The sequence below is a fragment of the Bison bison genome, unplaced genomic scaffold (genome assembly GCF_000754665.1).
Source record: "Bison bison bison isolate TAMUID 2011002044 unplaced genomic scaffold, Bison_UMD1.0 scf7180017864037, whole genome shotgun sequence".
NCBI lineage: Eukaryota > Metazoa > Chordata > Mammalia > Artiodactyla > Bovidae > Bison > Bison bison.
The window spans coordinates 9,998,479-10,011,426 of record NW_011494609.1 but is presented as its reverse complement, the minus strand read 5'-3'; positions in this window follow the sequence as shown (position 1 = coordinate 10,011,426).

The window sequence follows — 12,948 nt, the reverse complement described above, 5'->3', positions numbered from 1 at the left end:
CTCCACTTTTTTTTTTTTTTTTTTTTACAGTAAGAGTTCTTATTTCTTTCTTAGAATAGCTCCTGAAATTTCCCTGAGGAAAAAGAGTCTTAGAATTCTATGTTAAGTTCTTCGTGGTGCCCCTTCAGCTGCTGATCTCCTCGTGTGTCTGGGAGCATCTTGTCTGCACGTATTTGGGGGGAAAAAGCTAAGACTGACGTATCTTGGTAGCTAGTGCAGGTTCATTCTGGAGCCAGTTTAGTGGGAGTCTTTGGAAAGAGGAGAGAATGGGATATAAGCCAGGGGTCAGCTGACATACTTCCCCTTGGGAATGGTGCAGAGGCAGGAGGGGGCAGGTGGCCAGAGCTAAAAACCAGGGTGAAGGGGTGGCGCCATTTTGACCTGGCGGTGGAGAGTGTCATTAGTCTGCAGGTCCTTAGTCTGCAGGCCACAGGTGGATAGTCACTCTATGTCTGATGCTCTGGTGGGGTTTCTGAGATTTTAAATGAGTTATCCTGTAACTGCTCCTGGTTTGCCCACCCACCCTTCAGCCTCTCTCTGCTGGTGGAATCTTATTTGTGTCTCTGCAGTGTCAAGACAAGTGGCGCTAGTGGTAAAGAACCTGCCTGCCAATGCAGAAGACCCCACGTAAGAGACCCAGGTTTGATCCCTGGGTCAGATCTCCTGGAGGAGGAAATGGCCACCCACTCCACTGTCCTTGCCTGGAGAATCCCATGGACAGAGGAGCCTAGTGGGCTAAAATCCACAGTGGTCACAGAGTTGGCCACGACTGAAGCGACTTAGCAAGTAGCAAGCAAGTGTCAAGACAGGGCACCAGAGGGTGGGGCATGCGTGGGCATTCCACTCCTGCCTGGAGCCCTGCTCCCACCTTTGACTAAGGCCCTTACAGGGAAATGAAGCACTGCCTCCTGGTCCCTGCTGTCTGCTAAGGACCTTGCCAGACCAGATGTCCCACGTCACCCAGCAAGCCACCCATGGGGGCAATGTGAGGTGCAGTGCCAGGGTGAGCTGCTTTTTGGAGACAAAGGGCCAGTCTGATTATTGGCCCCTTGGGGCCCTTTGCCATCACCAGCCCTACCCTGATGTCTCACATGGGCAGCTGCACTCCAAGCTTGTGGGGAGGGCTCTGGGGAGGGGATTCTGTACCCTGAGTTTAAAGGAGAAGGTGGTTTCTGGGACCCACATTGCTTCCTTCTCCAGTGCGGGATGAAGCTGAGCTGATTTAAACTGGACCAGCCTGGGGCTCTGAGACTCCAAGTGGGCACTGGCATCTCCTGCGAGGGGGTGGGGTGGATGATGGTGAGTCCCAGCCGTTCCCCACCCCCACAACGAGCTGACCCGCAATTTCTCCTGTCCTTTCTTCCTTATTTTAATCCTTCACTCCCTCCCCTCTTCATGCTGTTACTTTTTTCCTCCCACAAACTCATAAATCCACACAGAAGACAGTCCCATTCTCTAAACGGCCCCTGTCAGAACAAATGCTTTCACCGGCACTCACTTGAATTTGTCTTCCTCCAGCCTTCCGCCAGGAAAGAGAAGCGATTACGACTTTCAGAGGGCGACCGAAATAAAGACGACATGTAAAAGAAGATGTCTGAGTCGGTCTGTGGCCGGCAACCCACTTCTGATCTCACCACTCAAGTATTCAGCCTGCATTGGCATGAATCTTAATTCATTATGATCACATGAAAGTCACTGAACCTGAGGGAGCTGTGAGTGCCAGGATGCCGAACGTGGGGAAGATTCCACTCTCACCTGGACATCAAAACCACATGGGTCTCAGTCCCTGGGATGAGGAATGGAACCCATTCCTAGTGCAACTGGAAAGACAGTGACAGAGGTGGAGAGAGGGCCTCTCGACTGCGCCCTGGAGCCCAGTATCAGGAAGGATGATAATGGAGATGAGAGGCCCCCCTAACAAATCCCAGATACACCCAGCCAAAGGAGCAGAGCCTTTAAATCCAAGACAACATTTTCAGGGAAGGTACAGGAACATTTCTTGAGTGACTACTGTGTAGTGAGAACTTCTACAAGTGTTAGTTTCAGTAACTCTAGTCATAGTACGATACCCACCTCAGTGGAAAGAACCACTATTCCATTGTTTATATACACAATATTTTTCTTTGTCCATTCATCTGTCAATGGACAGTCATCTTCCCATGTCATGGCTATTGTAAATAGTGCTGCACTAGTGCTGTAAATAGTGCTATTGTAAACAGTACTCCAGAAACACTGGAATACACGTGTCATTTTGAATTGTAGTTTTCTCAGGGTACATGCCCAGGTAAGGAATTGCTGGATCATATAGTAGTTCTATTTTTTTTTTTTAAGGAACTTCCATATGCTCCCCCATAATGGCTGTGTCAATTTTCATTCCCACCAACAGTGTAGGAGGGTTCCCTTTTCTCTACACCATCTCCAGCATTTATCATTTGTAGATTTTTATGATGATGGCCATACTGTCTTGTCTGGAGAACCCCGTGGACAAAGGAGCCTGGCGGACTGCAGTCCATCAGGTTGCAAAAAGTCAGACAAGACTGAAGAGACTGAGTATGTACACACTCATTCTGACCATTAGGACAGATGAACCTAGTTCCATGGCAGGAAAAGAGATGCAGATGTAAAGAATGGATATGTGGATATGGGGGGGCGATGGCGGGGGATGAACTGAAAGTTTGGGTTTGCACATATACTCTACCATGTGCAAAATAGATAGCCAGCGGGAACCGATAGCACAGGGAGCTCAGCTCAGTGCACTGTGATGACTTAGACGAGTGGGGTGGGGGGATGGTGGGAGGGAGGTTCAAGCGGGAGAGGATATATGTACGCGTATGTGTTCACTCACTCAGTCGTAGCCAACTCTTTGCAACCCCATGGACTGTAGCCCACCAGGCTCCTCTGTCCATGGAATTTTCCAGGCAAGAATACTGGAGTGGGTTGCCATTTCCTTCTCCAGGGATGTGTGTATATATATATATATATGTATATATATGTTTGTGTATACATGTAACAGATTCACTTTGTTGTACAGCAGAAACTAACACAAAAAGCAATTATATTCCAATAAAAATAAAGTGAACAATTCAGAGGCCAAAAAACCACTATTTCATGCCACTAAGAAAAAAATGCTAGTTAAACTGTGATATGATACTTTCTTATCATTTAGGTTTTGAGTTTCCTGCCTATAAAAGAAGTTTTTGGCCCAATTTAGGTTTTCCCGTATAAACATAAAATATAGGTGAAATAAGCTGGTAAGTTATTCTTAAAATTTTTCACTCCAACCAACTCTTGAATCCTTTCTGGACTCACAGTCATCAATGTCTATGCTTTTCCTACAGTATCATTCTCTGGGCCTTTAAGGTATGAGGCGATACAGTTTCCTAAGAGTGGTGTATCAGTTTCCCGTCGCTGCTATAACAAATAAGCACAGATTGGTGGCTTAAAATAGCATGCATTTGGGACTTCCCTGGCACTCCAGTGGTTAAGACTGCCTTCCAGTGAGGGAGTATGGCCCCAATCCCTGATCCAGGAACTAAGATCCCACATGGCTCAGGGCTACAAAAGCCAAAACATAAGAAAAAACAGCAGAAGCAATAGTGTAACAAATTCAATAAAAACAGCATGAATTTTATTATCTTACACTTCTCAAGGTCAGAGTCTGACTTGTCTCAGGGCTAAACTCAAGGTGCCAGAAGTGCTCTTCTCCCTTTCGGGACCTGTAGGGGAGAGTCTGTTTCCTTGTCTTTACAAACTGCTCAGGTCACCTGCATTTCTTGGCTTGGGCTCCCCCCCCACCCCCATCCCCAAACTGGCAACAATACACCTTTCTAACAGTTCTTCTGTAATCACCACTACCTCCCACAGCTGGGAAAGGCTGTCTGATTTTAAGGATGCAGTGATTAGACGGGCCCCGCTGGCTAATCCAGGCTGCTCCCCCAAGCCCAAGGGACATAATTTAATCCCACCTGCAAAATTCCTTCTGCCATATAAGGTAACTTATTCACAGGTTCTGGGGACAAGGACGTGGGCATTTTTAGGGCATTTCCCTTATCCTGCCACCACAGTGGTTCCCTACTGTGGTATCCAATCCCCCAGCCCCTGACACCTTTCTACAAGCATTTTTTGCTGGGCTTTCTGGATATTATCTGAATATCAACAGAAACTTTTGGACAATCTCAAGACTCATACACCTTTCTCAAATGATCCTAAGTGGTTTGGCAAGTGAAATGGCAAAGACAATGGTTACCACTCATGATGGGGTTTTTGTCATTCAGTTGCTAAGTCATGTCCTACTCTTTGGGACCCCGTGGACTGCAGCAGGCCAGGCTTCCCTGTCCTTTACTATCTCCTGGAGTTTAGTCAAACTCACGTCCATTGAATTAGCAATGCTATCCAACCATCTCATCCTCTGTCATCCCCTTCTCCTTTTGCCTTCAATCTTTCCCAGCATCAGGGTTCTTCCCAATGAATTGGCTCTTCGCATCAGATGGCCAAAATATTGGGCCTTCAGCGTCAGCATCAGTCCTTCCAATGAATATTCACAGTTGATTTCTTTTAGGATTAACTAGTTTGATCTTGCTGTCCAAGGCACTCTTCAAGAGTCTTCTCCAGCACCACAGTTCAAAAGCATCAATTGTTCAGCACTCCGCCAACTCTCACATCCATATATGAAAACTGGAAAAATCATAGCTTTGATTATATGCAGCTTTGTCAGCAATGGTGATGTCTCTGCTTTTTAACATGCTGTCTAAGTTTGTTATATCTTTTCTCCCAAGGAGCAGGTGTCTTTTAATTTCATGGCTGTAGTCACTGTCCCCAGTGATTTTGGAGCCCAACATAAAATCTGCCATTGTTTCCACTCCCCCCGCCCCACCCCGCATCTATTTGCCATGAAGTGATGGGACAGGATGCCATGATCTTCATCTTTCTAATGATGAGTTTTAAGCCAGCTTTTTCACTCTACTCTTTCACCCTCATCAAGAGTCTCCTTAGTTCCTCTTAACTTTCTGCTGTTAAGAGTCATATTATCAGCATATCTGGGGTTGTTGATATTTCTCCCAGCAATCTTGATTCTGGCTTATGATTCATCCAGTGGGAATCACAACCAAATGTACGCCTTCTCAAGAGACTAACATCTGAGTCCTGGCTTTGGAGCAGTTTAAACATGAGCAAACAGAATTGAGGGAGCCTACTAAAGCCAGCAAAACCATTCTGATACATGACCCCAGGGGGTGCCATTCATCCTGACTGTATGAAAACATGCCCCTGGAGGAGGGTGTTTCCTTAGAAACTAAGGCTCAGCGAGTGGAAGACAGTTGCCTGGGGATGTTCTAATGGTCCTTGGCAGAAGTTGATCCCAGGTCTCTGGGCTCAGAGCCTTTGTGCTTCCTTTGGCTGTTACCTCTGCACTCATTCAAAGGGCAGGGTTGGCGTTGGACAAATATTTGGAAACCTCTGTGAGTTTGGCAGACTACCTCTCTAGGTGGAACCCAACTGATGTAATACAATACTGATGAGCCTTATTTATCCAAGCAATGTATTCCTAAAGGCATGCATGGCTTTTTGTAAAGGGAGACCTATTTTAAATGTCTAAAGCAAGATTGCTGTGAGGAAGTGGAGGTGAGCCCCCACTTCCCTCTCTCCCAGAGGGAGCAGGACTAACGTGCCTGATAAGTCATTTTAAGACAACAGTGTATGAAATAATGCCATTTACAGCAGCACAGACGGACCTAGAGATTTTCATACTAAGGGAAGTAAGTCAGACAGAGAAAGACAAATACCATATGATATGACTTATATGTGGAATCTAAAATACCACGTGAATAAACACATCCACAAAACAGGCTCACAGAGAGAACAGATTTGTGGTTGGCAAGGGGGAGGAAGGTTGAGGGGCAGGGATTGGGAGTTCGGAATTAGCAGATGCAAACTATTATAGCATGGGTAAATAACAAAGTGTTACTGTATAGCACAGGGGACTGTATTCAGTATCCTGGATAAACCGTAATGGAGAAGAGTATGAAAAAGAATAGACGTATGAATAACTGAATCAGGCTTCCCTGGTGGCTCAATTGGTAAATAATCTGCCTGCAATGCAGGAGATCCAGGTTTGATCCCTCAGTGGTGAAGATCCCTTGGAGAAGGAAATGGCAACCCCTTCTAGTATCCTTGTCTGGAAAATTCCATGGACAGAGGAGCCTGGCGGGCTACTGTTTATGGGGTTGCCAAGAGTCGAACATGACTTAGTGACTAAACCACGATAACTGAATCACTTTGCTGTATAGCAGAAATTAACACAGTTTAAATCAACTATTCTTCAATAAAAGAAAAAAGAAAAAAGCAACATGGTTTAGGAAAAAGAACGTAGTCTTGGGCAGTTGATGGACCAGGTTCAAATGGGTTGGCCATTTACTCACTGTGATCTCAGGCTGACCTTGAACTCTGCCTCAGTGCCCTCCTCCACGGCCTGGGCATGGGATGCCCACCTTGGACCATAGTCAGAGTGTGTGAATCAGAGGACAGAGCATCCAGAATGTGATGGGAGCTCAGTGTTCCCATCTCTCAATGTCCTCTCATACACAGGGACATGCGCCACCCCCAGCTCCCATCATTTGAGGATCAAGGGGAGATGGGTTTGTAATTCTGCTTTGAAAACTAAGGCACACCAGCCACGGGCAGAGAGGAGGAATTATCCTAAAGATGCCTGTATAGTTAGTGTCCTCCCACGAGCCCTGTCATCCTTCTTCCCAATGCTGTGCAGATTTCGCTTCTCAACACTAGACGCGACCTCTCCATCTCCATACCCAGCGTCTCCATCCTCATGGAGTGAGCTGGTGACCTCCAGATTGTTCTCCCTGTCTCCAGACTCACCACCTCAAACTCTCCTCCATCCAGAAGCTGCAGCAGTGTCTCCAAAAAGGAGGTGTATTTAAGGTCTGTCTCCTGCTGTGGCCTCTGATGGGAGGGGTTGTCTGGTCTTATAGGCCCATCTAACTCTGGCTGTAACATGGCATTGACACAGAGGTACACTCAACATATGCCTGCTAAATGATTGACGGGGAGATGTGGCCACTGTCAGCAGGCTCTCCCTGCTCCTCTGGAGGTCCTCCTCAGTTCAACCATCCTGTGATCTGCAGAAAACCCACATTAAAGATGAGACCCAAGCCCCGTGATGACGACCACAGGATCTGAAATCGGGACTCAGATTTCGAATCTGTGCCTTGGTTCTCATCTGTAAAATGGGAATGCTAATGGTGCCTGCTGATAGGGTTATTATTAGGATTGTCTATTTCACTGAGAATACTGCCTGGCACATTCCCCACCAACCCGTATCATTTTGAAACAATTCTCATTTCATTTGTAAACACTACAGAATAAGCCCTCACTAGATGAGAACCCTTACACACACACAGACACATATACACTTGATGCTATTATTACAACTAAAATGTTAATAATAATTCCACAACATCTTCCAACTAGTGTTCAAATTTCCCTAATTTGGCTCATAAGTAACTTTTTCAATGTGTTCATATCAGGATCCAAATAATGTCCCTAAATTGTAATTTGTTGATAAGGGTCTTGGCACTCTTGTGATCTAGAGCAGGGTTGGCAGACTTTATCTTTAAAGGGTGGGTGGTGGTTTAGTTGCTAAGTCATTTCCAATTCTTATGACCCAATGGACTGTAGCTTACCAGCCTCCTCTGTCCATGGGATTTCCCAGTCAAGAATTCTGGAGTGGGGATTGTCATTTCCTTCCCCAGGGGATCTTCCCAAGCCAGGGATAGAACCCATGTCTCTGCGTTGCAGGCAGATACTTTACCCACTAAGCCACCAGGGAAGCCCCCTATAAAGGTTAGGCAGTAAATATTTTAGGCTTTAAGGACTATACGGTCTCTGTAGCAAGTACTTTAGTAAATAAGTGTGGCTGGGTTTCAACAAATCAGGCCAGATCCGGCCCCCAGGATATGGTTGGCCAACCTATGGTTTAGAGACTTGATCAGATTCAGGTTTGATGTTTTTGGCAAGAACATCTCACAGGTAGCATTGTGACCTTTCAATAGGAGGCAGGGGATGCTGTGTGGTGTTATCAGCTGTGTATGTTCAATGCCTAGATCTATTATTTCATTAGAGGCTGGGACTTCCCTGATGGTCCAGTGATTAAGAATCTGCCTTGCAATGCAGGGGACACAGGCTCAATCCCTAGTCATGGAACTAAGGTCCCACATGCTATGGGGGTAACTAAGCCTGTGAACCACAACTACTGAGCCAGAGGACTCTGGAGCCCAAACACCACAACTAGACAGTCCTCACATTGCAAGGGAAGATCCTGCATGATAAAACAAAGACATGACCAACCAGATACAAAAATAAATAAGATATTTAAAAAATTCATTAGGGGTTGCAAAAGGGCAAGTCTAATTCCATCATCCTTCATTTACTAGCTGTAATACTTCTATAAAGAGAAATTCCCCTTCACCAGCTATTTGGTTCTACTAAGGCATGGTTTGTACACAAAAGGGAAGATAACGAATTGTTGCTTCTTCTCTTTTCTCTGCCAGTTTTTAAAAATAATTAGCTGGGCCCCTTAGCATTCTTCAAAGATAATTGATGTACTTTGTAAAAGAACATCATGAACGAATAGATTTCAACATAATTGAAATGTTACAAGCCATTGAAATTACTACTTCTAATGATGTTTAAATGGTTGCAGTTCTGCCCTGGCTCTTGACAGGACCTCAGGAACCTTTGATAAACATCTTCACTCTCTGGTATGATGAGATATCCCAGGGTCATTTTGTTGGGTTTCTGCTCCAGGCCTGAAATCGGCCTTCTCCAAAGAGGCCTGGAGTAGAGGGAAATAATATTTAGAAACTTTAATTCAGGCACTAGGGATGCTCACTTTTTTCTAGGTCTTTTCACTCAACACAGCAAGAAATTTTTTTTTTAAATATGAAAGACCTCTGGGTGCATACTGAAATTTCCAAATCAATTCAGGACAATGGGAGCACTGAGCCTCTTCAATCTGATTTGTAAATCTCATTTCTCCCAGGTTCAAATTCCAGATTCACTTGGAAGCTTTGAAAACTAGCAATTCAGGAGCCATGCCCCAAACCAACTGAATGGGAACCTCTAGGGAAGAGTCACCTGAAGGATCCCCGGGTGATTCTAGTGAAGAGTCAGGCTTGATGGAGATGTGGATGGAGAACCCAGACGTAGATGGACAATGCTGCCCAGGGGGTGGGTAGGATAAGGCTGGAGACTGTCCACCAGGGCACAGCCTGTCCATGTGTGGAGGGGACTTGTAAGTGAGGAGTGAAGGAGAGGGTAGAAGTTGGTATGGGGGTGCAGGCAGCATTTTCAGAGGGCAGGAGATTAGAAGCACTAGCCACAGAGGGGCAGGATCAGGGCAGGTTTAAAAAAAGAGAGAAAAGAAGCGTTTAAACTAAATGTTCAGATGTTGCCTAGAAGGCACCTGGAGGCAGGTGGGAAACGAAGCTGCAGGAGAATGAAGAGATCAATGGACCAGATTCTTCAGGCTACAGTGGCGGGGATCCCCTCCTGCTAAGTCTGGGGAGCCCAGGCATCACTAGGATATTGGGACTGGCTCCTAGGTCTAGTCTGCAAACTTAAGGACCGGCTTTTATTTCACCTTTTCCTCCCTACTGTTGACACAGTGCTGGGTACAAAGGACTCTTTTTATGTTGAAAATGATTTAAGATGCAAACATAAAAACCAAAAAGATACTGCAAAGCAGCAGTTCTCAAGGTGTAGACTGACCCTTTCAGGAGGGCCTGTAGCTCCAAACATTTTTTTTATAATATAAAAATGTTATTTGCCTTGTTCACACTCATTCTCTCCTGCCTGTTGGACAGAATTTTCCAGCAGCTTCCTGATAGACTGAATATAGATACAGATATCACAATCTAGCTGCCTTCTATTAAGTCAGAGAGCGATTTGCAAAAGTGCAAAAATAATGTGATTCTTATCTTTTGAAAAGTAAAGTTAGTTTTTATTAAAATGTTATTGATGTTGCTGTGTAGTGGGTTTGTTATAGCTATTTTACATGGATTACTACATACTGTTAAAATTTCTCACTTCTAGTTCCTAATTTGCTGACTGTTGATAGATAAAACCCACATAAATAAAAGCTCTTTGGGGTCAATTTTTAAGAGGGATCTTAAACCAAAGATTCTGAGAACTGCTGGTGTCAAAGGAACTTGGAGCCAGTGTATAAGCCAAGGAACATCAACACACATATCAATGACAACCTTTCTGGCCAAACACTTGTATCCATGGAAGGAATCCCTGGTGAACAATGTGGGCTGGGATGTGAGACCCTATCTCACCTCCTGCTGTCCAGGGGCATGATGATGGTGTTTGCTCTTCGCAAGGAGGGAAGGACCATCTCACTGCAGGGCTTTGGTGCTCCTGAGTGGGCCAAGAAAGAGTGTGGCCGAGAGTGGAGGTGTTCAGGCTGGAAGGAGGAGCGGGAGGGGAGGAGAGGGGAGAAGAAGGGTGAGAAGGAGTGGGAGAGGAGAGGGGGGAGCTATGGGTACAGGAAGGGAACACAGGCCAGTCTGAAGAGGATGTGGGGCTGTCCTCAAGGAGTGAGGGGTCACCTCCTCCCTCCGCACTGTATTGTTCACCCACATAGGAGAAGTGGCTTCTTCCTTGGAGAAGCCCTTCATTCAGTCAGTCAGTTCAGTTGCTTAGTTGTGTCTGACTCTTTGCGACCCTATGGACTGCAGCATGCCAGTCTTCCCTGTCCATCATCAACTCCCAGAGCGTGCCCAAACTCATGTCCATCAAGATGGTGATGCCATCCAACCATGTCATCCTCTGTCATTCCCTTCTTCTCCTGCCTTCAATCTTTCCCAGCATCAGGGTCTTTTCTAAGGAGTCAGTTCTTCTCATCAGGTGGCCAAAGTATTGGAGTTTCAGCTTTACCATCAGTCCTTCCAATGAATATTCAGGATTGATTTCCTTTAGGATTAATTGGTTTGATCTCCTTTCAGTCCAGGGGACCATCAAGAGTCTTCTCCAACACCACAGTTTGAAAGCATCAATTCTTCAGTGCTCAGCTTTCTTTATGGTTAAACTCTCACATCCATATATGATTACTGGAAAACCATAGCTTTGACTAGACAGACCTTTGTTGGCAAAGTAATGTCTCTGCTTTTTAATATGCTGTCTAGGTTGATCATAGCTTTTCTTCTAAAGAGCAAGTGTCTTTTAATTTCATGGGTGAAGTCACCATCTGCAGTGATTTTGGAGCCCAAGAAAATAAAGTCTCTCACTGTTTCCATTGTTTCCCCACCTATTTGCCATGAAGTGATGGAACCAAATGCCATGATCTTATTTTTTTGAATGTTGAGTTTTAAGCCAACTTTTTCACTGTCCTCTTTCACCTTCATCAAGAGGCTCTTTAGTTCCTCTTCACTTTCTGCCATAAGGGTGGTGTTGACTGCATGTCTGAGATTGATGTTTCTTGAAGCTCTTCAAGGATGCTGTAAAAGAAACCCAAAGCCACCCTATGGGAGGACTGCCACATATGATTTCAGTTAAAACACCTGAAAGGTAAAATGATTGTTTCCCAAATCCAGCCAGTGCCACAGTTCTGAGCAGGGATCAAGAATTCTAAGACCATTCATAAAAACAGATGCCATCAAGGGGACAGTCATCAGATGCTGTCACTTCTGTCTGCATTATTTTCTGATGCGGCAGCTCTGCCCTCCATTAAAACTGCCTGAGGTCCTCTGTGACTATATTTTACTGCATCTGTTTACCCACGAACCTAAACAAGCCCTCTTAAAATGAAAAGCTCATGAATACTCATATTAGATGGAGTCGGGAGTTTCCTGAAGGACAAACCTTAATTAGACTCGGTTTTTAAAAACTTCTCCTGGGCTGTTTAATTATTAGAGCAAATGTCTCTTATATTGAACTTCTGGGTCACGTAGCCCATGTGTCAATGTCCTTAATAAATTTCGTGGTTTTTTTTTTACAAGGTTGCAGTCTTTGGAAAGCTGTCTCTATGTCTTTTTGAACCCCTCAAGACTGGACACTGAGGAGTATAAATAATCATTTTAAAAAAATTACACTTCTCCAACCTTGAATTTGAAATGTGAATATATGAATATAATAGCTCTGGAATCACTATGCAGATTTATGAGGAATATCAACTTAGGTTATATCCCAGGACCCAACCAGGCCTTTCTTTGTGTGGCCAGGGATTTGTTAAAGTTGGGATATAGTTTGGGAAAAGTATTATTTATAGTTAAAGTCATCTGAAAATCAATACTGCTGAAGATCTCTGACATAAGGGTCCCTTGCAGAGCTAGACATGATTCTAAAATTGAGAAGATAGGAATAAAAATCAAATCTTGAGTAGCAGTAACTGGAAGTTGCAGGGAGGAGGGAAGATTCCTCCAACCTCCCCACTGTTTGAAGATGGGCTTGTTTGTTTTTTTAAAAAAAACAGCCAACATAATTCAGCTGGAGGAGATAGAAAGCATTGTCTACTCCCCGTTTCAGTAGAAATCGATGGACTTCAGCTCGTGTAATTGTCCCCCCTGCGTTTAATATTTAAAATAAAATCACTCTGATCGCTTGCATTACTGAATGCATTTCTGGGTATGCCTTGATGTCTGTGGCTAAACAAGTATTAATTAGACCATCCGCGGAGAGCTTGGGGGAAGCGGGAACGGGAGGGATGGAGGCAGAGCTGTAAATTCAATGGCCCTGATTTTGGATGATGACTGCAACTTGCCCGGTGGAGTGAGGGAGTCCTGGGGCAGGTGAAGTGCAGCTCCTAGCAGCATCCCATCTGCATTACGGTCGAGCAGGGGGCAGAGAAGCCCAGGCTCAAAGCCAGCTGCGGACGCCACCTCCCAGCCGAAACGCTGGGCGCAGAAGGAGAACCGAGGCGGGCGCAGCCACAGCAGC